Source organism: Trachypithecus francoisi, unplaced genomic scaffold (assembly GCF_009764315.1).
Source record: "Trachypithecus francoisi isolate TF-2019V2 unplaced genomic scaffold, Tfra_2.0 Lachesis_group2, whole genome shotgun sequence".
NCBI lineage: Eukaryota > Metazoa > Chordata > Mammalia > Primates > Cercopithecidae > Trachypithecus > Trachypithecus francoisi.
In genome coordinates, this window is record NW_022681465.1 from 61,440,960 (window position 1) to 61,468,858 (window position 27,899).

Consider the following 27,899-nt stretch of genomic DNA (forward strand, 5'->3'; position numbering starts at 1 on the left):
GTCTTTTCCTATTTCCTTCCTGGCTATTGTACCTGAGGAGATTCTTAAGGAAGCCTAATTTAAATTCTGAATGTTAGCATACTGCCACACACCACCCCCATATTAAAACCTACATACTTAGCTGGGTGTGGTGGTGCATGCCTGTAGCCCAGCTACTCAGAAAGCTGAGGCAGGAGGACCACTGCAGTCCAGGAGTTAGAGACAAAGCCTGGGCAACACACAGAGACCCCATCTCTAAAAAAATCACACACACACCCCCCTAAATATCTAATCATCCAAATGTCTCAAAAATTATAGACCTGGGGGCTGGAGCAAGATGGCCGAATAAGAACAGCTCCTGTCTCCAGCTCCCAGCGCAAGCAACACAGAAGACGGATGATTTCTGCATTTTCAACTGAGGTATGGGGTTCATCTCACTAGGGAGTGCAGGACAATCGGTGCTGGTCAGCTGCTGCAGCCCGACTAGCAAGAGCTGAAGCAGGGCAAGGCATCGCCTCACCTGGGAAGTGCAAGGGGGAAGGAAATGCCTTTTCCTAGCCAGGGAAACTGAGACACCCAATACCTGGAAAATCGGGTAACTCCCACCCCAATATTGTGCTTTACCAAGGATCTTAGTAAAGGGCATACCAGGAGATTATATCCCACACCTGGCCGGGAGGGTCCCACGCCCACGGAGCCTCCCTCATTGCTAGCACAGTAGTCTGCGATCTAACTGTAAGGCAGCAGCGAGGCTGGGGGAGGGGCACCGGCCATTGCTGAGGCTTAAGTAGGTAAACAAAGCTGCTGGGAAGCTCCAACTGGGTGGAGCCCACACCAGCTCAAGGAGGCCTGCCTGTCTCTGTAGATTCCACCTCTGGGGACAGGTCACAGCTAAACAAACAAACAAAAAAAGCAGCAGAAACCTCTGCAGATGCGAACGACCCTGTCTGACAGCTTTGAAGAGAGCAGTGGATCTCCCAACACGGAGGTTGAGATCTGAGAACGGACTGACTGCCTACTCAAGTGGGTCCCTGACCCTTGAGTAGCCTAACTGGGAGACATCCCCCAGTAGGGGCAGACCGACACCCCACACCTCACACAGTGGGGTACACCCCTGAGACAAAGCTTCCAAAGCAAGAATCAGACAGGTACACTCGCTATTCAGCGGGCTACCTTGGACTGTTTGGACAAACGGAGGCAAGATGGCGCATTTCCGAGTTCTTCATCACCAACTTTTCCCGTGTACGTGAAAATGCAGCTGGCCCCGGGAAGGTCTAGAGTAATCAGGCACGCGCCAGGTGATGTCAATCTGGAGAGACCAAGATTTACCTGGTCGCACCTGTGGAGCCCCTCCCCTCCCCCACACGCCCATGCCCTGCCTATTGCCCTTCCACTCCTAGAAAAGCCGCTCTCAGTGGGCGCGCTGGGATGGGCTTTCTCAGCCCCTATTTTTGTTGGGACTGTATCAGGAACTCTGCCCGAGACCCCTGCCGGGCGACTTTCTTCGTCTCCTTTGCCAGAGGCTGACAGATTTCACCCACACACCTTCTTCCCTGAAGCTAGATGACCAAAGAATAAATTTGCAGTTTTGCTTTTAGCCTTGCCTACTCACTGGTTCTTTTGTGCTCGCTCTGGTGGTCTTAGAAAAACAAATCAATGGGGAAAAGATTCCCTATTTAATAAATAGTGCTGGGAAAATTGGCTAGCCATAAGTAGAAAGCTGAAACTGGATCCTTTCCTTACTCCTTATAGGAAAATTAATTCAAGATGGATTAGAGACTTAAATGTTAGACCTAATACCATAAAAACCCTAGAAGAAAACCTAGGTAATACCATTCAGGACATAGGCATGGGTAAGGACTTCATGTCTAAAACAGCAAAAACAATGGCAACAAAAGTCAAAATTGACAAGTGGGATCTAATCAAACTAAAGAGCTTCTGCACAGCAAAAGAAACTACCATCAGAGTGAACAGGCAACCTACAGAATGGGAGAAAATGTTTGCAATCTACTCATCTGACAAAGGGCTAATATCCAGAACCCACAAAGAACTCAAATTTAGAAGAATAAAACAAACAACCCCATCAAGAAGTGGGCAAGGGATATGAACAGACCGTTCTCAAAAGAAGATACGCATACAGCCAACAGACACATGAAAAAATGCTCATCATCACTGGCCATCAGAGAAATGCAAATCAAAACCACAATGAGATACCATCTCACACCAGTTAGAATGGCAATCATTAAAAAGTCAGGAAGCAACAGGTGCTGGAGAGGATGTGGAGAAATAGGAACACTTTTACACTGTTGGTGGGATTGTAAACTAGTTCAACCATTATGGAAAACAGTATGGTGAATCCTCAAGGATCTGGAGCTAGAAGTACCATATGACCCAGCCATCCCAATACTGGGTATATTCCCAAGGGATTATAAATCCTGCTGCTATGAAGACACATGCACATGTACGTTCATTGCAGCACTATTCACAATAGCAAAGATTTGGAATCAACCCAAATGTCCATCAGTGACAGACTGGATTAAGAAAATGTGGCACATATACACCATGGAATACTATGCAGCCATAAAAAAGGATGAGTTTGTGTCCTTTGTAGTGACATGCATGCATGCAGCTGGAAATTGTCATTCTCAGCAGACTACCACAAGAACAGAGAACCAAACATCTCATGTTCTCACTCATAGGTGGGAACTGAAAAATGAGATCACTTGGACTTGGGAAGGGGAACATCACACACCGGGGCCTATTATGGGGAGGAGCGGAGGAGGGATTACATTGGAAGTTATACCTGATGTAAATGACAAGTTGATGGGTGCTGACGAGTTGATGGGTGCAGCACACCAACATGGCCAAGTATACATATGTAACAAACTTGCACGTTATGCACATGTACCCTAGAATTTAAAGTATAATAATAATAAAAAAAGAAAAATTATAAAGTATTACATAACCTCAACCAAATATATACTTCCTACTTCTATGTAATACATGAGCCGTTCCAAATACACCGACATATACTGATATAATGGAGTTGAAACAATCCCTGTCTTCTCCACTCGATACCCTCCATAATAAGTACTCATAGTAAATTCTACCCTTATTCCTGCTATCTCCTTACTTCCCCCAAAACAAGGAACACTTCCTCATTGCTCTCCTCTTTTTAATGGTCAATTTATCAGAGCCAAGACTTGCTTTACATGGAATTTATATATTTTATGATGTTTTAAGAACATAGGTACCCACTAATTGTCTCCTTAAGATTATTATCTAACTCAATAAGAAAATTGTATTATTATTATGATAAGCAACATGAGTTTAACTCTGTTTTGTTAAACAATAAAAATCTCATAAATCAGTGTTTCAAAATAATTAAATTTAACAAAATCACATTTTACTTTTATTGGTTGATTGCAGACTTTAAAAAGTAGTATGCATCTCATTGCCATTTGTGCATATGTTATATATTGTGTGTAGGAGTATATTTTTCTTGGTTTAATCAGATTATCATAATTTTTATCGCTTCTCGGCCTTTTGGCTAAGATCTAGTGTAGATTATCATAATTTTTTTGTATTTTTGTACAACCGACATGTATGAATTTGACATCAAAAAATGGTTATAATGTCAGTAAACATAAAATCTTGTGACCTCGTAAGAAATAACTACAGTCACTCAATGTCTCTATTGCATGTGTATGTATGTGTACGTGTAAATTTATGTAGTCATCACTTCATACCTCCTGTGAAGTTAAAATTGTCGTAATAAATATCCTGTAATACTAAATGAAGCCATATGTGGATGATTTCTTCATAACCGATCCTTAAAACTGCTTGTAAAAAGAATTTGAAGGGACATATAGTTTTCTCTCAAGAGCTTTTGTGTAGTGATTCCATTCGTAATCTGATTGCTATATGGTAAGTGATAACTTTAGAGAAGATATTGTGCTGAATCCATCATTCTCTTGCGATTTATGTACTTTGCATCTTTCAGTTATTTGTGTAGAGAAAAAAATAAATGAATTTCTTAAATCCAATTATAACATTAATTGCCATACAGACAAAATGCTGAACGTGTTGTTGTAAAATGATCCTCGATTATAACACTGTAAAATGTTCACAGAATAGATTTTCATTTTCATTATCTAAAAGAAGCAGGCATTTGCTTTTGACAAGTTAAGACCATTATTGGAATCCTAAAGCAAGATACAATGTTATTTTAAGATAGATACACATGGTGCCAGCAGACAGATACTCATGGTGGTAAGGTAATGATTATAAACTCCAGGTAACAGAAGTATAAGTAGGTGGCAAAAGGTAGGTAATAGGTCTAATTGCATAGGTGTATTCAGTGACAAGGCAGAACTAAAATGCATGTTGCTCACTCCATAGCCTATATTTTTTTACAAGAGTCTCTTATCATCATTGTGCAACATCAACACTTAAATCAATATGAGTACTATAGTCCTCTGTTGATTATTATACAAAATATTTGACAGACATAGTTTTTGAATTTAGTTTACACAGTAAGAAAGAAAGAACACACAAATGCATATTTAATACAGTTGTACAATAGCAATAAAACATACAATATATAAATTTGAGGGGAAATAATATGTGTCTTATGGGGAGATAGTTTTTGATATGTCATGAAGATTAAACTAAAAGGTATTTAGAAACTGAGTGTCTAGCTGTTTAATTCTACTATAGGTACAACAGTAAAGAAGCAACAGCATAGAAAGTAATTTATTGAAGGTGATAATACCATTTTGAAAATGCATAAAAGCATTTTAAAATTTGTTAATTAATTTCTACACTATAGGAGGTCCAGGGGAACCTAATTAATTACTCCTCCTCTCTAATGAATTCTATCTAATTAGGATTTCATTTAATAGACATATTATTCAAGTAGGAGTAAAAGTATTTTATATCTACTATAGCTGGAGAGGCTAACTTGTTTCCTATGTAGGGATAACAATTGTATTAAAAAAACCTATATAGTGGAATAAAATAATCCTTATTCTCTCCTCCAACGGTTACAACATATAAACAGATGAAGACTAAACTCCCATGATGGGTGGATCAATGTTGGGCTTCATGCTGGAAGTCAATAGGAAGGTGGTAGAAATTCCTGCCTCAGGAAAGAAGAAGAAGAAAACAAACAAACAAACAAACAAACAATGGTTTGGATCTACCCCAAAGCTCCACCACACACATAATAGGAAAAATCAGGCTGCACACTTGCAAGGTCAGTGCTATCATGTCTTCTAAAATACCCGCTTCAGAGTAGAATTGCTTCAAATGAGCCGGCTGAGGTGCTTGAACTAAGAAACATACCCAAGGTAACCATATCAGATATTTGTCTGACAGTTTGGTAAACATCAATGGAATTTGCTGAGACACCAGAACAAAATGAAATTGGTCTGTTTTGATAAGCCTTAGAATGAGAAGTTTACATTTCATCAAACATTTTGCCATTTTCATTTAATAAATACTATAGTGAACACTTGGCTACTTACTAAGGGCTTGGAATATTAATTTTTACATCAGCTTTATAAACTGGTTACTACTGGGGTCATCTTTTTTAAATTAAAAATCAGGAGTTTGGAGGGGTTAAACTCCTTGTCCAAAGTTTTTAGAGCAATTAATATTGATGGAGCTTCTGTTACAATTCAAACCAACTGAATTTAGGGACCATGATGTTCATCATCATGTAATATAATTATTAAGATCCAATACATTATTGTATTAATGTATTGGAATTTAATATATTGTATTATATATACAATAATGTGTTGGAATTTAATATATTTATTTAAAAATATTAAAAATATAATTCTAATATATTATTTAAAACAATGAGATAATAAGAGTTCCATTTACATTCAATTTCATGCTAAAGATCTAAAAGATAAGGCATTATGATTTATCATAATCTTGCACGTGGTATTAGCAGAACTTCTCATAAGAATAAGTTGCTTAAATTCATATTTCTAGGGATCATTTTATTAACATATGTTACCAGAAATATAGTATAATTACGTTTTTACCTGCTGTTAGGAGCCATACACTTGTCTGAATATTAGTATCACACCATTGTTCATTTCTCCAGTGTGGGATAAAAGGAAATGTACCATAACTATATCTATGATATAATCATAACATTGCACTAGTAGAGAATGTATGAAATTAATGTATGTAATCATAATTTAATCACTGAAATAAATGATAATAACCAATCTAGGTAAATCTGTTAACTTAAAAGTGTTGTGTTAAAAATAGATAAGCATATTTTTAAATAGCATGCAAACATATTTTGCATGTAATACCAAAATGATGATTTAACATCTGAACAAACAATAACAAAACAGCACTTATATATTTTGAATATGGTCATTTTGAAGAAAACTACAAAGGATGCATATAAATATAATTATTATAAACTGAGCCATAGATCTTCATCTTCTCATATTATTAATTGTATCAAGTCACAGTTACCCTGGTATAATTATTAATAGTACTAAATTTATTCTTCAGAATTTTGTGGAAATACAGCAAACTTTTGAAAAGCAGATAATTTCATTGATCTCAAACTATTCCAGAGTATAGAAAAAGAAGGGAAACCTCTACATTTGTTTTATGATGAGAGAATAAAATTGTTTTCCAAAATTGATAACAAGTACCCCCAATCAAAAAAATATACCAAATTCATTCATGAACTTCAATTTAAAAAATATTAAATAAAAAGTATAGAATGAAGAAAACACAGAGAAAAAATAAAAATTTTAAAAATTCTGACTTTCCACCAACTAAAATTCAAAAATTTCAATGCTATTCACTATTTTAAAGTAATTGATCATAACACTATAATAAAAAAGCATATGATAATCTTACAAATTATAAAAAATGTGAAGAATATCAATTTACAGTAAAAGCACTAAAAATATTAGCTGATGAACTGTTGAACCAAAATCTTCCCTCTTATTTAATGGAAACACAAAAATCTTTTCTGCTAAAGTCAAATATAAAATGCCCTCTCTTTCTACTATTATTTAAAATAATGTGGAAGACATTACTCAATGCAATTAGACAAAATAAAAATATTAGAGAACAGAATTGAAGAAAAATAAGAATCGGAGACAATGTGATATAATTCCATATCTGGAAATTCTACATAAATCAGTGGGTGAACGATCATGAAAAATAGGAAAGTTTACTAAAGTATAGCAATCAAATGTGCATAATAAATAGTTTACATACATGAAAACTAAAGACTATGAGAAATAAAATTATCAAGAAAATCCTTATTTACAGTAAAATCCTTAACAATAAATAATTTGAATGGGAGTAAAACTGGAAATAAAAAAATTGAAAGTAAATGCTTATGTCTGTAGAACTACTGAATCACATACACAAAAAAATAGACTTGAAAACATGATAAAAATACATAGTGTGTTTGGATAGAAGTAATTAGCACAATAAATATTGCATTTTTTTTCTAAGTTTATTTATAAATTTAAGCAATTCTAAATAAAAGGCATTCATTTTCCTTCGTCTCCTGCAGTTATTAAAATTAATTACAAAATTCATTTTGAGTCACACAGAAGCAAAGATAGCCTAAAAGCTGGGAAGAAATAGAAATGAGAAAGCATTACTTCTCTAAGACATAAAATGTATTATTAAGCCTCTATAATTTAAATAATTTGGTATTGTCGCATATGTAGAAACACACCCCAACAAAACCAAGTAGAAAATCCAGAAAAGGACATTATACTCCAGAATATTTTTATATACAATGTTCCAAATATAATTTTAAAATGACATAACAGCAGTTTTCACTCTGACATGTAAAAAACCTGAAAATCATCACTTCCACACTCAGATAAAAAATCTGAAAACTTAAAATAAGCAACCACATGCATCAGAGAATTTAAATCAAAGGGCAAACTGTCACCCAGAAAATTTGAGAGACATGCAAACATAGAAAAATCATAATTTATAAGAAGCAGAAACTGTAGGAGCCAGTAAATGTTAGGAATACTTAAACAGATACCAGTAAGTAGCTGGAGCCCAAGTATACCATAACTAGAGATTTAAACTCCTATGAGCCAGTCTAAGGGGAGCCCTGACAGTTTCAATAGTTTTCCCTATAGAAATGCTACATGGTTCTCACTGTGAAGATCAGAAAAACACCCTCTCCCTAGTTCCCTACTCCCCCCTCCCCTGTACTTAGGGTCAGGGAAAGAGAAAACATGACCATTTTATAAAATTCTCCAGTGCAAAGTAGTCATTTTGAAATTCACCATATCCAAGTATACATAGAACACTTAAAACTCAGCAGTAAGTAAACAGACAGTTCACTTAATAAAGTGGGCAAAATGTTTGAACAAACAACTCACTATAGAAGATTTAAAGATGACAAGTAAGCTTATGAAAAGGTGTTCATCATGTGCCTTTAAGCAACTATGTATTGGGAATTTCACTGTTCACTCCAGCAGTTTGGAAATCACCATGCCATCCTATCTACAAACAGAAGACTCAACAAGCTAAATAACGTAACAACTCTTTTTATATTGCTCAAATAAACGAGGTCACAGGAGAAAAAATAGAGAGACAGACAGGCAGATACAGAAAATCACAATTTTCAGAGCATAAACCAGTGAGTAAAAACTGCAGGAACCAGTACCCGGGCAGAAAAGCTTGAGCTATAATTGATGGATTGCTGGACGCTCAGTTTGGATAAGTCTGTGAGTTAAAACTTCAGTGCAGGAGTGGTGGGGTGGGGTGGAGGTGGGGGGCAAGCACACTTTTGTGAATTTTGCTTTCTGGAGCTCTACTAGGTTCCTACAGTGAATATTGATGAAAAATCCCTAGTAGAGAAAGGGGAAAATAATCATCTTGAAATGTGCCACGTTATTTTTTTCTTAACTAGGCTTGGATTCAAAAGAAATTATTTTATCAGCGTCTATTGAGATTTTATCAAACCCTAACCAACATGGAAGAAGAGAAATATCCAACTCCACCCCCTCAAGCCAACTTGTCTCACCTAAAAGGGGGGTCTAATAAGCACTTGTGCAGGTCACAGCTCAGACGCATAAGCTCACTAAGTGACTGAGCCCTAATCATAGAAATATAGAATACTTCCCCTCCCACACCTTACCACCACATCACTAAGGTCTATTTATTAGTATTTCTTTCACCCATAAACACTAAGTAAAAAGTTTCTTTCAATTTCTGTTTATTAGAGTTTCTTTCACCACGTCTGGTTTTCAACAAAAAAATTACAAGGCATAATAAAAGGCTAACTCACAGTGTGAAAAGAAAGAGCAAATATTAGAACCAGATTGAGATATGGCAGGACTGCTGGTATTTTCAGATCTTGAGTTTAAAGCAACTATAATTAATATCTAAGAGCTCTAACGAAAAACAGAAAACATGCGAGCACAAATGGGTAATGTCTTAGTTCATTCTCTGCTGCATTTATGGAATACTACAGACTGTATACTTTATTTAAATAAAATAAAAAGAAAAAGTAGAGAGTTTTTTTGTTTTTGTTTTTGTTTTTTTGACTCAGAGTTTGGAGGCTGGGAAGTACAAGATTGAGGGGCCAAATCCGATTAGGGCCTTCTTGATGCTTCATAACATACAAGAAGGCATCAGATGGTGAGAGAGAGTGAGGGAGAGTGAGAGTGCAATAAACAGAGAGAAAAGGGAAGCCAGACTCTCACAATAAGCTAACCTAATCAAGAGATGACAGTATTAATCCATTCATAAGAGCAGAACTCTTATAACCTAATCACTTGTTAAAAGCTCCAGGTGTTGACATCATCACAATGGCAATTAAATTTCCACCTGAGTTTTAGAGGTGACAGTTTGAAAGCAAAGAGATTAAATTCTAAGAATGAAGCAAAAATAAATCAAAAACATTGTAACTGAAGTAAAGAACAGTTTTGATGGATTCATTAGAGGACTGGATGTGGATGAAGAAAGAATCTCTGAGTTTGAAAAAATGTCGATATTAATGTCAAAAATTAAAAAAAAACACTAAAAAAAACAACAGAATATTCAATAACCATCTACTAAAGATATATGCATGATTAGGTTATCAGAAGAAGTAGAAGAGAAAGAAACAAGATAAACAATTGAGGCAATATTGACGGAGAATTTTCCCAAATTAATGTTAGACCCCAAAATGACAGTTGAAGAAAGCCCCCATGATCAGGAAACACCACAGATTCCGGAAGTTCCCTGGTGATTCAGGGAACACTAGGCAGGATGAAAGCCAAAAATAAATTCACCTAGATACAACGTATTCAAGCTGCAGAAAATCAAAGATAAGTAACAAAATCTTGAAGGTAACTGAAAATTGAACAAGATATCACTTCATATACCTTAAAATCCAAAACTAAACAAAATCCTGACAATACCAAACTCTGGCAAGATTGTGGAGCAATGGGAGGTCTCATTCATTGCTGGTGGGAATGCAAAATGGTACAGCTGCTGACATGGGTTCCCTGTGTCTCCACCCAAAACTCATCTGGAATTATAACTCACAATTCCTGTGTTTCATGGAAGGAATCCAGTGGGAGGTAACTGAATCGTGGGAGTGGGTCTTTCCCATGCTCTTCTCATGATAGTGAATAAGTCTCATGGATCCGATGATTTTAAAAACAGAAGTTTCCCTACACAAACTCTCTCTCTCTTGCCTGCCACCATCCTTGTAAGTTGTGACTTGCTCCTCTTTGTGTTCACCATGATTGTGAGGCCTCCAAAGCCATGCAGAACTGTAAGTTCATTAAACCTCTTTTTCTTCCCAGTATAGGAATGTCTATCAGCAGTGCAAAAATGAACTAATACGGTAAATTGGTACCAGTAGAGTGGGGTGCTGCTGATAAGATACCTGAAAGTGAGGAAGCAACTTTGGAACTGGGAGACACGTAGAAGATGGAAAACTTTGGAGGGCTTGGAAGACAGGAATATGTGGGAAAGTTTGGAACTTCTTAGAAATTGTTGAATGACTTTGCCCAAAATGCTGATAGCAGTATGAACAATAAACTCCAGGCTGATGTGATCTCAGATGGAGATGAGGAAATTGTTGGGAACTGGAGCAAAGGTGACTCTTACTATGTTTTAGAGAAGAGACTGGTGGCATTTTGCCCCTTCCCTAAAGATCTGTGGAACTTTGAACTTGAGAGAGATGATTTAGGGTATCTTGCGGAAGAAATTTCTAAATAGCAAAGCACTGAAGATGTGACTTGGGTGCTGTAAAGACACTCAGTTTTATAAAGGAAGCAAAGCACAAAAGTTCAAAAAAATTGCAGCCTGATAATGCAATAGAAAAGAAATTCCCATTTTCTGAGGAGAAATTCAAGCCAGCTGCAGAAATTTGCATAAGCAATGAGGAGCCGAATGTTAATACCCAAGACAATGGGAAAAATGTCTCCAGGGTATGTCAGAGGTCTTCATGGTAGTCCCTCCCATCACAGGCTCAGAGGTCTAGGAGAAAAAAAAAAAATGCTTTCATGGGCCAGGCCCAGGGTCCCTGTGCTGTATGCAGTCTTGGGACTTGGGGTCCTGTATCCCAACTACTCCAGCAGTGACTAAAAGGGGCCAAGGTATAGCTCAGGCTGTGGCTTCAGAGGGTGCAAGCCACAAACCTTGGCAGCTTCCACATGGTGAAGAGCCTGTGGGTGCACAGAAGTCAAGAATTGAGGTTTGGAACCTCCACCTAGATTTGAGAGGTTGTATGAAAACACCTGGATATCCAGGCAGAAGTTTGCTGTAGGGGCATAGCCCTCATGGAGAACCTCTGCTAGGGGAGTGCAGAAGGGAAATGTGAGGTCAGAGACCCCACCCAGAGTCCCTACTGGGGCACCGTGGAGTAGAGCTGTGAGAAGAGGGCTACCTGTCCTCCAGACCCCAGAATGGTAAATCCAGTGGCAGCTTGCACAGTGCACCTGGAAAAGCCACAGACACTCAACGTCAGCCCATGAAAGCAGCCAGAAGGGAGGCTGTACCCTGCAAAGTCACAGGGGCAGAGCTGTCCAAGACGATGGGAATCCACCTCTTGCATCAGCGTGACCTGAGTGAGACATGGAGTCAAAGGAGGTCATTTTGGAGCTTTAAGATTTGACTGCCCCACTGGATTTCAGACTTGCATGGGGCCTGTAGCTTCTTTTTTGGGCCATTTTCTCCCATGTGGAACAGCTGTATTTACCCAATGCCTGTACTCCCATTGTGTCTAGGAAGTGACTAACTTGCTTTTAATTTTGCAGGCTCATAGGCAGAAGGGACTTGCCCTGTCTCAGATAAGACTTTGTACTGTGGACTTTTGAGTTAATGCTGAAATGAGTTGAGAATTTGAAGGACTATTGGGAAGGAATGATTGGTTTTGAAATGTGAGGACATGGGATTTGGGAGGGGGCAGGGGCAGAATGACATAATCTGGTTGTGTCCCCATCCAAATCTCATCTAGAATTGTAACTCCTACAATTCCCATGTTTTGTGGAAGGAAACTGGTGGGAGGTAATTGAATCATGGGGCAGGTCTTTCCCATGCTGTTCTCATGATGAGTCTCACGAGATTTGATGGTTTTAAAAACAGGAGTTTTCCTGCACAAGCTTTCTCTTTGCCTGCTGCCATCCATGTAAGATGTGACTTGTTCCGCCTTGTCTTCTGCCATGATTGTGAGGCTTCCCCAGTCACATGGAACTGTAAGTCCATTAAACCTCTTTTTCTTCACAGTCTCGGTATGTCTTTATCAGCAGCATGAAAATGGTCTAATATAGCTTCTTTGCAAGATAGATTGTTAAAAATTTAACCATAGTCTTATCCAACTATCACCACCCTCAATATTTACCCAAATATAAAACTAATGTTGGCTGGGCGCAGTGGCTCAAGCCTATAATCCCAGCACTTTGGGAGGCCGAGAAGGGCAGATCACAAGGTCAGGAGATCGAGACCATCCTGACTAATGCGGTGAAACTCCATCTCTACTAAAAAAAAACACAAAAAACTAGCTGGGTGAGGTGACGGGTGCCTGTAGTCCCAGCTACTTGGGAGGCTGAGGCAGGAGAATGGCGTGAACCTGGGAGGCGGAGCTCACAGTGAGCTGAGATCTGGCCACTGCACCCCAGCCTGGGTGACAGAGCGAGACTCCGTCTAAAAAAAAAAAAAAAAAAACTAATGTTCACACAAAAACCTGCTACACATGAATACTGATAATGACTTTATACATATTTGCCCAAACTAAAAGCACCTCACATGTCTCTCAGTTGACGAATGGATAAGAAAACTGTGGTACATTCATATATATGAGCGTATGTGTGTGTGTGTGTGTGTGTGTGTGTGTATAACCTTAATATATATTGCTAAATGAAGAAAGCTAGCCTAAAAAGACTACATACTCTCTAATTCCAACTCTGTAACATTCTGGAAAAGGCAAAACTAGGAAGATAGTAAGAAGATCAGTGGTTGGTAAGATTTCAGTGAGTAGAGGGAGGAATAAGTAAAGCACGGAGAAATCTAGAAGTGATTAAACTACTTTGTGGCATACTGTAATGAAGAATACAGGGTACTATGCCTTTTTCCAAAACCATTAAACTTTATAACACAAATAGGAAACCATCCTAAATTATGGTCTAGTTGATCAAAATAATGAATTTCAAAAATTACAAAGCATACAAAGAAACAAGAAAATGTGGCACATAACAGACAAAATACATAATCAATTCAAGCAGATTCACTGATACACTGTACATTAACATTAACAAATGTACTATAAATGTGTGAAAGAAATTATAGGGAGTTGTGGAAAGTATTGTGAGGAGATGTATAATTAAGGATTAGCATAAGATCTTTATAAGGAGTCAAATTGAAATTGGAGAACTAAAAACTAGAAATCTGCATGTGTGTGTATATAAACATATACATTATATTTATACATACACACATATACAAAATATACAAAAATAACTGAACGTTGCAGAAGAAAAATATAAATTTGTATTTATAGAAGTTAATAGAACATATTACATTGCATTGCATTACATTTGCATTGCAACAGAGAGAGAAATAATAAAATACAGAACAGAGACGTAACAGTTATCTGAGGTATAACATCAAGGGATTGAAGTCCAAGAATGAGACAAAGGAAAGAACATTGTTTAAAATATTTGAAGCAATAATGGGTGAATTTTCTCCAAATTGGATTTAACAATTTCTTTAAATTTAACATGCTCAAAAAATGCACAGTAGGTGAATAGAAATGAAAAATTGTCACACCTGGGCATATTGTAGCTATTCATTTGAAAAACAAGGTTACATTCTTAAGAGGCTAGAATAAAAAGACATTACATACAGGGAAACAATGTTATAAATAATGCCTGATTTCACCCAGCAAAATCAAATGAAGCCAAAAACAATGGAAGGACATTTTTAAAAAAGGATGTCAACCAATCATCTGTATCTAACAAAGAGGAAAAAATAATTTTCAAACAAATAAAAATGGTGATAATACATAGCCATTAAATTAGCTGTGCAGTGTATCTTAATGAAAGTTCTTTGTACTAGGAAATAATACCAGATAGAATATCAAATACATACAATTTTAATTTATCAAGTTACAATAATATTTTAAAAAGAAAGTCAGATACACAAGATAGTGAAATTATAGTTAGATATTTAATTTTTTAAAACCCCATTGATAGTTTAAATGACAGAATAAAATATGCTGCATAGCTGTGACATGTACTGATAAAATATATTAATAGGATATTGCAAAGAACAAGGGAAATTAAATGTGAGCACACTGTGTACAATTTATATTATACATAAACCAATATAATAATAATTCATGTTAAGTAATATTTATGGTAAGTAAAGCTTGCATACTATAATCCCTACAGCATTTCATAAATGTTAAAGCTAAGTTGTCTTGATAAAAATCAACTTGATAGATATATTAAAATACTAAAAAATACACAATCCAAATAAAGGAAAGAAAGAAAAAAGACTGAATGAAAAAGATATCTGAAAAATAAAAAGCAATATTAAGAGGGTACACTTAAATTTATTAAATATGAATTAGTCCATGAAATATAAATAAACTGAACACTCCAAAAAAAAAAAACACCCAAAATTACAAGTCTGGATAAAATTGGAAAATCTATAAATCTATCTAGAAACAAGTTTGCATGATGCACACCCATGGTCCCCAACCTTTTTGGCACCAGAAATCAGTTTTGTGGAATACAATTTTTCTATGGACTGGGGGCTGTGGGGAAGGGGATAGTTTCAGGATGAGTCAAGAACATTACATTAATCATGCACTTTATTTCTATCATTACTGCATTGCAATATTACAATTAGACAACTTATCATAATGTAGAATTAGTGCGAGCCTTCAGTTTGTTTTTCTGCAACTTGACAGTCCCATCTGTGGGTGATGGGAGACAATGACAGATCATCAGGCATTAGATTCTCATAAGGAGCATGCGACCTAGATCCCTCGCATGCATGGTTCACAGTAAGATTTGTGCTCCTGAGAGAATTAATTACTGCAGCTCATCCGTCAGGAGGGGAAGATCAGGCAATAATGTGAGTGATGGGGAGTGGCTGTAAATACAGAGGGAGCTTGGCTTGTTGGCCCACCACTCACCTCCTGCTGTGTGCCTGGTTCCTAATGGACTACTGACCCAGTAACAATACAGCAGCGGTTTGGACGCCCCTGATGTACACTTGAAATACAAGTATATCAATAGGCTAAAGGTAATGTGATTTTTAGATATCCCATGCAAATATTATTTATAATAAAGCTAGAATGTCTGTATTAATGCCAGGAAAATCACACTTCAAAATGAGGAAATTTTCAGAGGAAAAAAAGAACACTTGTAATAATAAAAATAGGTTGATCCTTCAAAAGACTTACTCATAACAATATGTATAGGCATAATGGAAATTTCACAACACATGAATCAAAAGTCATGAGAACCAAAAGTGTAAATAGACAAATCTAAAATTACAGTTGGAACAAAATTGCCTTCACAGCAGTTGACAGCATGCATAAACAAATAATCAATATCAGCAAACTTGACCTCACAGAAATTTGGAGAACATGGGGTCTAACAATTATTCTCAACTACCTAATATCTTACATTGTTTTATTTTTTTTGAACATACATGTGATTCTTATTAGCATAAACATCAAAGGATTCAAAAGATTGAAATTTTACAAGGTATATGTTACCACAGTGGATTATATTACAAATCAATCATCTCTATCTCTCCCTCTCTCTATATATATATTCCACAAATGTTTTGAAATTAATCAATTATATTCTAAATTAATTCAAATGTATAAAAAGGGAATTGAAATAAATGCATAAATATTTCAAACTGGATGACGATAGGAACACATCACATCAATTTTGTAAGTTGCAGTTTCAGTAGCATTAGGAGGGAAATGTATTGCCATAAATGACTGTATTAGAATAAAGCAATGGCTTAAAATCATGGATAAGAGGTTTCATTTTAAGAATCTGATAAGAACAAATAATTGTAAAATACACTTATTTAAGGGAATAATAAATATAAACAAGCGTTCCAGTTATTAATTGCTGCATAACAAAATTTTTCACAACTCAGTGCCTTAAAACAAGTCATCACTACAACTCATGCTTCTGTGCGTTTTCTGGGCTTACCTGAATGGTTCTTCATATGTACCTTACATGTTTGCAATCCCTCATATGTTTGCAGTGAGAAATTAACTAGGCTAAAGTCAACTGAAGTCTCACTTTAACAGACTGGTGCAGAGGGCCTTCTCACTCGCATGTTGGGGATTTTAGTTCCGTTCCATGTGACATATTTCTCTCTGAAATATGTCTCTCTGAGTAGAACACCTCAGACTTCTTCACTGGAAGTTCTTATTACCAATTGCCACAGGAAAGAGTCATTGAGAAAAAATAATCTGAGACAAAGAATTTCATGTGAAAAGTTAGTCTGGAGGGCTCTTGTGATCAAACTTCTACAGAGGTAGAGAAAACCAGATTGTCTCTGAGAAAAGTCAAAATACATTACAATCACAATAAAGAATTTTGCTTATCTTAGGAGGCACCCTGGAACTAGGAAATCCCCTTCAGAGTTGTCACAGTTAAAGTAAGATGGTAAGAGCATGACATGACCACACCAACCAGTTATTTGATGCAAGCTTACCGCCTAAGAGCCTGATTTGAACAAAACAGGTAGTTTCATCTGAGGGCAATATCCAGAAAGAGGATTGGCTCAATACTGCCAGCCACTAAGAGCTGGGACTGGAGAAATGAAAGATCCAATTCTAAAAAGAAGGTAAAAAGGGAGTCATTGGAGTACAACACAGCATCCACTAGGATTATACAACTCCGTAATAAAAAAGCAACCCCAAATATGGTCAAATGACTTGAAAAGAAAGTTTACAAAAAGTATACACATAGCCAATAATCACATAAATAAGTACTCAACAGCCTCAACATGAGGAAACTGAATGTTGAAACTATAACATACTACATCAAATCCAATTAAAATGCTAAAATTTCAAAAACCGAGAACTCGCATGTTGGCAATTATTTGTAGGTACTACAATTCTCACCATCCATTGCTAGTGAGAGTATAAAATGATGCAACTAATTTGGGAAATCTATTTCCAGGTTATTTTGAGGGCCAAGAAGACCAAAATCAAAGCACCAGTGGATTCAGTGCCTGGTGGGGGCTACTCTCTGCATCCAAGATGGTGCCTTTTGCTGCTTCCTCATGCGGTGGAAGGGGCGAACAGCTCCCTTGCACAAGACAATTATGGGCAATTATAAGACAAATAATTTTGTATTCAAAAATGTTTGAGAATTTTAGTGTATTCCAAGAAGCATTTAGGGTGTACAACAATGCTGGGTTGAATTTAATTGCTGATTTTCAAATACGCCTCTTAGAAAATGGAGGTGACAGGCAGGCCGGTGCCTTATGCCTGTAATCCTAGCACTTTGGGAGGTCAAAAGGGTGGATTGCCTGAGCTCAGGAATTCCAGGTCAGCTTGGGAAACATGGTCAAACCCCATCTCTACTAAAAATGCAAAAAATTAGATGAGCATGGTGGTGCATGCCTATAATCCCAGCTACTCAGGAGGCTGAGGCATGAGAATCACTTGAACCCAGGAGGCAGAGGTTCCAGTGAGCCGAGATGATGCCACTGCACTCCAGTCTGGGCAACAGAGCAGGACTCTGGACTCTGTCACCAAAATAAGAAAGAAAGAAAAGAAAGAAAGAAAGAGAAAGAAAGAGAGAGAGAGAGAAAAGAAGGAAAGAAGGGAAGGAAGGAAGGAAGGAAGGAAGGAAGGAAGGAAGGAAGGAAGGAAACAAAATAATCAACTACTACAAGTGCAACAGAGCATAAAATAATTGGGAACAAAACAGAGTACATGAAGTATGCACAAAAAGGAATACTGAATTTTACCAAGATACTATAAACATTTTCACAATTCAGTTGTATAGATTTTCTTCAACAGTGAACACCAACAGGTAAGACTATCTAAGGCAGAGGAAATAGCATGAGCCAAGACACAGACGTGTGAAGCCACATAGGACATTAAAGGTAGAAATAATTTGGCCATGTTGAAATTATTTGCTGAATTTAGATAAATGTTATATTAGAAAACGATCAATAATGTGACTAGATCATAGAGGTAAAATAAATAAAAATATGTAAACTCTTCTGAATAGATTTATTGGAACAAGATAGAGTCATGCAAGTATATAAAAAAATTCAACTTTATCATTGACACATGATGCAAAAATAAATATTTGTTGGTATTATGAAAGATAGATTAGACATAAGTATTGAAAGATAGAGTTAAGTATTGAAACAGACTAATTGCAGGTTACAAAAGGAGGCCGAGATCAAGATTATGAATTTTAGTAAATATAGTAAATAGGCTAATAAATGTTAAGGAACAAAATAAAGCAAAATTGACAATTAACTAGGAAATGGTTAAGGAAGAGATGAAAGTTGATTAATGTGATTAATTAATATAGAAATTCAATGATTAATGATGGGATTTTTTTAAAGGGTTCAATTTACAGGCTCTCTCTCTCTCTCTCTCTCTCTCTCTATATATATATATATATATGTATGTATGTGTGTGTGTGGGTGGGTGTAGGTAGATAGATATTATTGCAATATTATATATAGGTATCACATATATACATATGCTGATAAAGAGATGATAATGGAGCATGCTACTGTAGAAAACCCGATTTTTTACACTTAGCTACAACATCATAGTAACTTCCAAATGTATTTGGGGAAAACACATCTGCTAACAATGCCAGCAAGTTATGACTTGAGGAAGATTAAAATCATTTTAAGCTTTAACAAATAAGTACACAAACCTCTTGAGCACACTGAAATGTTCACTTATGAGCACCCAACACAGAGCTATGAGAATCTGTGCATCATATTTCCCTGAGCATGAAGAAAAAGAATAGTCATGAGTGCTTGCTAATCTAACATGCCCTAGAATTCTTAAATAATAGGTATTATTAAAAGGAGACCTATTTTATTTAAACCTGTTAAGCTTAAATAGAATGAGCTAATGAGGGATACTTTTCTATCATTTTTGACTCAGATTGTCATCCTCCAAGATATCACTTCAAGTTGCTAAATCAATCTACTTATTATTTTACACTTGACATGGGGCCTAATATAATTATTGTCAAGTGAATGGTAGTAATAACAATAATTTCTAATAATAATTGGTAAATAATACATTTAGAGTAAATACCATTCCTGAATCACTAGGTGTCAACTGCAAATAGAGTTAATATAGAAACAAAGAAAGGACAGGTAAAAGGATACCAAGGTAATAAAATATTTTAAAATAATATTGTAATGAATATGTAAAATGTGCTAAAATAATAAAGCAAAAATTATTTAAAGAATCATAAAATGATAGGTTTCTAAAATAAGAAAATCCCGGACATGCAAGTATTAATATAATTATTTTTTACTTTTTAAAAGCAAAGAGCAAAATATATTTCAGAATATTTGATGTAACAACTGCCTGAAAGATTTTTCTCTGAAAATCCATAGCAGTCTTTAAGTCTCTCAAATTATATGTCATCAATCAACTATCATTTATACAGACATTACTTTTTAAACTATCATTTTCTCTTAGAATACGATGCACTGAAAATGATTTTGATACATTAAGGTGACATACCAAAAAAATTTCCGGAGACATTTTTCACATACTTTTCAATGCTTTTTTTGGTATTTTTTCATTATTTCAAGATTAATTGAAAAATAATATTTTGGCTGGGAAAATTTTCATAATTTGACTATTTACTTTGTTTTGCGATCCTTATTGATGTAATAATACAGTAAGAAGATCATATAATGAAGTATTGGGCATTTATGTCTCTTGAATTGAGGATTTATTGATAAGGCATCCCATTCACAATTTATAAAATAAAGCGATTCATACTGTAATGAATAAAATTTGTTCTCTCCCTGGGACACAGAAAATTCCTTATTTACACATCATTTAACTGATTATACTCAGATCTTATACTAGTCATAATATGTGGCTGCTCTAATATTCAAAGATTAGATTTAAATCCAACTTCCTCTTATGATTATAGATTTTCCTTTATCATTTAGAGACAAAAAGAAGGCTCCAAAAGTAGCTGAAACTTTTCAGAGATTCCTCACTTGTCCCATGGGTTTAAATTAGAGCGAAGATGGTTTATCCTTAGCTATAGACTAAGCTTTAGGCAAAGCGATTTTAGAAGGTGCATATTATTCCTTTAGAAATTAAATCACTAATAGGTGTGTGTAAGATTATCATTAAAAAGCAAACATATCAAAGTTATCATTAGATTACCTGACTTTCAAATATTGTGAAAGATAAACCTTTTTTTTCTATTTCAGTTTTTTTTTTTCCTCAGAATATTTGTGTGTGCCAAATCCTTAGCCTGCTATTGTCTGAAATGATTGGTAGGCCTCTTTTAAAAGTATTAACTTATCAATCACAATACTAGACCCATGTCTGAAAGAAAGCCATGTAAAATATTTCTCCAAAGAGTCACGAAAAAAATGAGTCACTCCTAAGAATCATTTGTGCTGCATTTTCTCTTGCTACATCAGAGTAATAATCTGGGTTTTGTTAATGCAAGGGTATTTTCGCAGTTGTCCTTTGTGGGTAGACTCAATAGTGTTCACATCTGAGACTCTTTCATCACCAGCTGTAGAGAACAACTATCTTTCAACAATGAAATGTTATGCTGAATATGAGCTTAAAACTTTTGTTGAGCCCTGTGTTGCTGTTTATTTTCATTGGTAAAATCAAGTACAGTCATTCTTCGTTATTCATGGGGGATCAGATCTAGGACTCCTGTGGATGCCAAAATTCACAGATGCTCAAGTCCTTTATATAAAATAGCATTATATTTGCATATAGCCTGTGCATATGCTTTTGTATACTTCAAATCATCTCTCGATTACTTATAATACCTACTACAATGCCTACAGATCACTTTATTTGTGTGGATTCAACACAGTACTCAGCACCTGGCAAATTAAAGTTGTGCTGTTTTGGGACATTGTGGATATATTTTTCCAAATATTTTCCATCTGCAGTTGGTTACATCCACAGATGGAGAACCCACAGACACAAAGGGCCAACTGTATATTATTTAGGATTCTGATTGGTCTGTGTAAGCTTGTGTTCCATGATGAAGTCCAGGCTGTATCTTTATTTTCTATTACTTCATTCTCTTTTGTATTGATGAACTTGATGTTTACACTTAAAGAAAATGGTGAGAAGAATATGCTCAATAAACCTGATAGCTTGAACCAGCTCCAACGAATAGCAACTAGAATTTCTGGATGAACTAGTGTGCTTTGAACACAAAGACTTGTGTTGTCACTCAAGACTTTGTATAGACTCTTTTCTTGCCTTTCATGATTTCCCTGATAATTGATTTGATTTTTCCATCTACTGGGAAGTACAGTATGTCAGGCTCACAGGTGGTGATAGCTGGCATTTGGTTAAAATCTATACATGAAGTGCAGAAGCAACATAATGTTTCAACTATCTCAGTTTTTACAGGGTTGTCTCAGTTGAAGTACTCACTCCAACATGAGCAAACTTATGCTTCATGCATACACTCCCATCTTGTCCTAAGTATTATTTCTAACAAAATTGCACATTTTTACTAAAGGCAACTTAACACTGCTGTGACCATTTTGAGGAAATTTCAATATCACTTGGACAATCTTATAGATGTCTTAGAAGGGAGGGTACAAAATACCTAACATTTAATGGCCAGTCTTTCTTGATTGGCATGTGGAAAAATCAAAACCTAATTTGGACTCCAAAATCATTTTCCTAATTTTTTTTTTCTGATGCAGACTATTCAAACGTGAAAACAGACAGCATATAAACAAGCAAACAATTTTGGACAGCTTTATCCTTAGAATTCTCCATCTCCACATCATGAGCTTTTCCCCACTTTTCCTCCTCTTACCTCCAAGACAGAATTCTATTTCCAAATTATAATTTACTTCTATCCTCTACGAAACCACTTTAAGGTCAGAAATCCATGTCAGGTGAAATTTAGCTCATTGACATGGACAATTTGAAGGCATTGTCAAAAATTTCTCAAATCCATGAGAATAAAGAAAAAAATAAAAGGGATTCTGAATTTTCTTGGGTCCTTATAATTTCAGTTTTCTGAATTTATAAAACTGAGTGGACTGGGTCGGGCGCGGTGGCTCAAGCCTGTAATCCCAGCACTTTGGGAGGCCGAGACGGGCGGATCACGAGGTCAGGAGATCGAGACCATCCTGGCTAACACAGTGAAACCCCGTCTCTACTAAAAATACAAAAACTAGCCTGGCGAGGTGGCGGGTGCCTGTAGTCCCAGCTACTCGGGAGGCTGAGGCAGGAGAATGGCGTAAACCCGGGAGGCGGAGCTTGCAGTGAGCTGAGATCTGGCCACTGCACTCCAGTCCGGGCGACAGAGCGAGACTCCGCCTCAAAAAAAAAATAAAAATAAAAATAAAAAATAAAAATAAAAAAATAAAACTGAGTGGACTGTTTTTTAAAGATGGTAATTTAATCGCCAATACTAAGACAGAGAGAATGATTGGGGGAGGGGGAACTCCCAGGAAGGATCTAAAGGAACGTGGATGCTAAAAGTCTGAGAATTGACTTTAAATAGCCCAGGTCATAGTATAAAACCTTGTCAAAGACATGTCACAAACTTTAAACACTGATTAAATATTGACCTAAATTTAATCTTAGTAACAGTGAAGGCAGAGAATAAATTGGAGATTTTGGAGATTACTTGAAAAATACTTTTAATGTTGACACAGTAAAAATTGCCTGGACAAAATCAAACAGGCCAGGAAGCCTGTAAATTTCAATATTTTTTACAGTAGTGAGGAAGCATTAAACTCATTTCCACTAAGATTAAAAGCAAACAAAACAACAACAACACTGAAATTTTTAGTGTCTGTGGTGGGGGAAAGTAGAGGCCACCTGTGCTTGCTAATTGTCTTTACCCAAAGGAAAAGTAAACTTTTTTATATCTTCATGACAGAAGGTAGTTTTACAACTTGGAGCAAAGACCCAACTGAAGTTAGGCTTCTAGCCTCCCAAAGAGACCAAAAGATGCAGGAACTTTCTCCTCCAATGTTAATGTTTCAAAGAGGGAGAGAGAGAGATCTCAGGTTCTTGAGAAGGACATTCACTGGATTTTGAAACTGGTAAGGAACTTCAAAGGAGAGTTATATACATTTCAAAGAGAGCTGTGACAGAATTTGCAATTACAAGTGTTCTAAAATGTATGCTCTATAAAAAGGATTGTTAGAGGCCTACAGTAAGAAAGAAACCTGTCTAAAGCTTAGTCAAGCTGGGGGGAATATTAAAACCATCTCAGTCAACATATCTTAGTTATACACATAATGTAGACGTTTCAATTGCACGTTCCACATCTTTTTTAGATCAATTTAAACAGTAACAAGATTCAGATTAATTTAATGGCTCTTACTCTACAAATAAAACTATGTGATGGATGCACTCCAGTGACAAAATGAGAAGATACTCTTTTATACAAATGTTTCAAGACATTAGGAAAACAAATAGGACTTTAAAAACTTTTGACCCATCCTTGCTACCAAGAGAGAGGAGAAAGATGCTTCTGAGTTAGGATGGGGTGTCTGTGAAGGATTACAGTATCCAATTAGCATTGATTCCCTTAAAGAAAACTGGCTCTAAAGTACAGAAAGAGAAAGCAGAGCTTTCGAATAGCAAAACTGCTACTTTGTCAACAGTAAATTCTAGTACAATTTCTATATATCTCCTTTGGCATTCTAAGTCTACTTGAGGTGTCTGGGATCTCTAATTCCCCCAGGCACTTTTACTCATCCAAATTATACCTGTTTCCTTTGGGCTTCTAACAAATCAACATTGAATTCCTTCTCTATTTCATCTAACTTAAAAGAAAAGTACCTCCTTTATAAATAAACTGCCAAACCAAATGCTCATAAAGCTGACTTTTCTTGAAACAGCTGAAGGCTCTGTATTGCTGACTACACATGGATTTTTCTTTCTTCTCATACTTAAGTCAAATACAACCATGTGTTTCCAAAGGAGCTAAGGTTTCCACTGGTGCTCAGAGAATACTGGGCCTCAGTTCATCAAAGAAAATATTAACTCACCTAAGTTAGTAGCCAAACTTGCCTGATACTCTTCAAAGTCTGAAGCAAAAAATAAAGCTGAGTCTCACTGTAGAAAAAGTTACATAGATAGAAGCTCATTGTTCTCTGTGCCAGACCTTTTTGTAAGGCCAAAATGCTAAACGTTATGAATTTAGGCTCTTGAGCATCTGAGAGATACAAGCAAAATTGCAATCTCTCAAAATTTGTGTGTGGGCTTTCATATAGCATCAAAGGAAAGCTAATCTACCAATACAAACACTATTAAAAGACATTGAAAATTCATTAATTTTCATGAGAATGGACAGAAATGTCTTCATAATTATGACTTAACTCAAAAAAATCATTTGATTTGTTTATTATGCATGCTACAGCAATCACTTACTCTTGTTAATATATTGAATAAAAATAAATAACAAGTTTAAATGGCATTTTCAATATTTCAACTCTAGAACTATTAGAAATTGTTTTATTACAATGTGATCTATTAACTCACCCAATTTGTTACCACAATATTATATGCTGATTTATTTATTTAATAACATCTTGTACTTTATTAGGGACTAAATTTTGAAAGAAATGCTACACCTGTACTTCCATGATCCTTACAGTGAAAGCCTCCTTAAATTTTATACCTCAGCTCCCTCATTTCCCTTACCTCAAGGATGAGGTGTGGTGGATGCGAGCAAGAACAAATCTGACCCAACAAACACAAGCTGAAGCCCAAGAAGACAAGCTGACATTGATATCCGTCCTGTTTGTTTCTTGCCTTGATTTTGAGATTGTCTTGTGTAAGTTGGGATCCTTCGTCACAAAGCTAAACATATCCAGACCGAGAGTCAGAGAAGCTGATGAAGGATCCTCTGAAAGGTGAAGTATTTGCAGTGCCAGCCACTGTGTGATGCTAATAAGGTGAGCAAGCAGAGAACTGACAAAATACATGACCAATAAAATGCCTATGGCTTCATTTCTGCCTACGTAATAATCTATTTTATGACCCTCCCCAAGAGGAAAGGATATTCTCGGAAATGTAGTTCAGCTTAGCCAAGTGAACCTATTACAAACACACCCACCAATTTTTGTTTTTGTTGAATATGTTGAAATACCTGTATTGACAAAATATGTTAGTTTTTTATTATTTAAAACATCAAGCATTCTGTAAAAGTATAGATTTGCTACAACTCAAGTAACTAGGACTTATTGTCTGAAAGTAATATAAAAATATTCAAAGGGAAAATAAAATTGTGAATAAATACCGAAATATGCACTATTAGGGATCTAATATACTTTACTGATTAGATTTCAACTAGTTGAATTTACATGCAAGTATTATTTTGGCATTCTGTTGTGTTTCTTAAAACATCATCAAAATTTTGCAATTGATACTTTCAAATTTTTAAAAATTTCCTCATCTGTGAAAAATACTGTCAAATTCAAAGGTTCACAAAACAATGCCATAATGCTCTTTAACAACATACCATTAAAACTATGTTGTTTTCCTGTTCTTATTAACTACGTAGAACTTATTCCTTAAACAATGATCAATATATCCTAGCAATATGATAATTACAATGTTTAAATATGTTAATTTGTAAAAGTGCAAATATAAATCCATATGTTTTAGATATATTTATTTTCTGGACATACTTATCTTTTAATAAATACTTACATTTAATTTGCATTATTTACTTCTATGTTTCCATATAAGCTAGAATCTATACATTTCTATAAAATCGAATATTTTGTTACATTAAAAATATGAAGTAAATTTAGATTCTGCTATTAATGCCTATTATTATGTAGGCAGTCACAAAGCATACAATGATTTCCTAATGCCATTATGAGTTTCTATGGTGATAAGGAGCTTGCACTGATAGACAAAAATAGTTGAATAAGTGATGGTATCTCTTGCATTATAAAATCTATTATCATTATCTGTATAGCTCTTTCATCTCATACATTGTTCCTAAATCTTCTTAAAGTGCGTAAAAACTTAAAATAGACTATTTTGTGAAAGTCCATAGGATCTGCAGTTGGGTGATTTGTTCATCTCTAGTAGTGCTGAAATAGCCCAATGACACATAAATGCACTCCCTGGCATACTTGTGAGATTGCTAACACATCAATTACAGGTGTCTCTGTTAAAGTTTTCTGGAATTATGTGTCCCAGGGAGCCAATTTGTAGGCTTGAGGGCTTTGATATAGGTGTTAAGTTGAATTTGGACTTTTCATAATTGGAAAATGTTAATTGAAACAAATTCTCATTTTTCAATGCAGCTAATCAGTTCCAGTCTTTAGCATATTCATTCCAAAATTTTCCCCATTACATTTCAACATTTCACTGATGACCTTCATATGAAGTTGGGTGTGCTATTATTGAGTAAAGATTTTAGTTTGATAGAAGAATACCATAATAGCTGGTACAGGGAATAATTTTACTGAAAAGAGAAAATATATTATGTCACTGGAGTGCCATGTGCAATTCTGTTTGATTTTAATCACCCTCCCCCCAACCATAAATTTGCTGGGGACATGATATGCTGGGAAAATGTCTAAAACAAACAAACAAAAAAAGTGTGGTTTTCTGGTTACCTAGTGGAATAGCTATCTGAACTGGGGCACATGATTTAAACTAAAATTTAAATAGGACTTTTCAATTTCCCCCAAAACTATGTACATATAAAATTAACTCTAGCTGTTCTATAAAACATTCCCAAAGTTCACCAGTTTAATGAAACAAATGTTTCATTTTCCAATCTTATCATAATTTAATGTAGAAGAATGTTAGGGCAATAGTGTTTGCTCAAGGCAGTCATTCAGGTTCCTAGTGTCCTTCCATTTTTAACATGTGACTTCAAATTTCCCCTGAAATTATTCAGCCAGACTACATGGGAAAAGATAATACAGAGGATTCCATAGGAAGATATTGAGCAGACCTTCAAATAAATTGTCTTCATTATTTTCATATTTATTACATTGTCCCTTCACTCACATAGCTCCTTCTAATTGCAAGATGGGTGGAAAATGCAATCTAGCGGTTTCATGGAAGCAAAGGAAATGCATTAATATTGGAGGATTATCATTCTCTGTCATGAACCCTTACCTCTTATCCTTTACCTTTAATATTCCCCTACACTCTTTGCCAGGTACCTTTATTCTTAATGTAC

General features: G+C 35.7%; 1 pseudogene; it reads left to right on the top strand.

The window, feature by feature from the left end:
* Window positions 1-3,509: 3,509 nt before the first annotated feature.
* LOC117066312 lies at window positions 3,510-3,645 on the top strand (annotated as a pseudogene).
* Window positions 3,646-27,899: the final 24,254 nt, after the last annotated feature.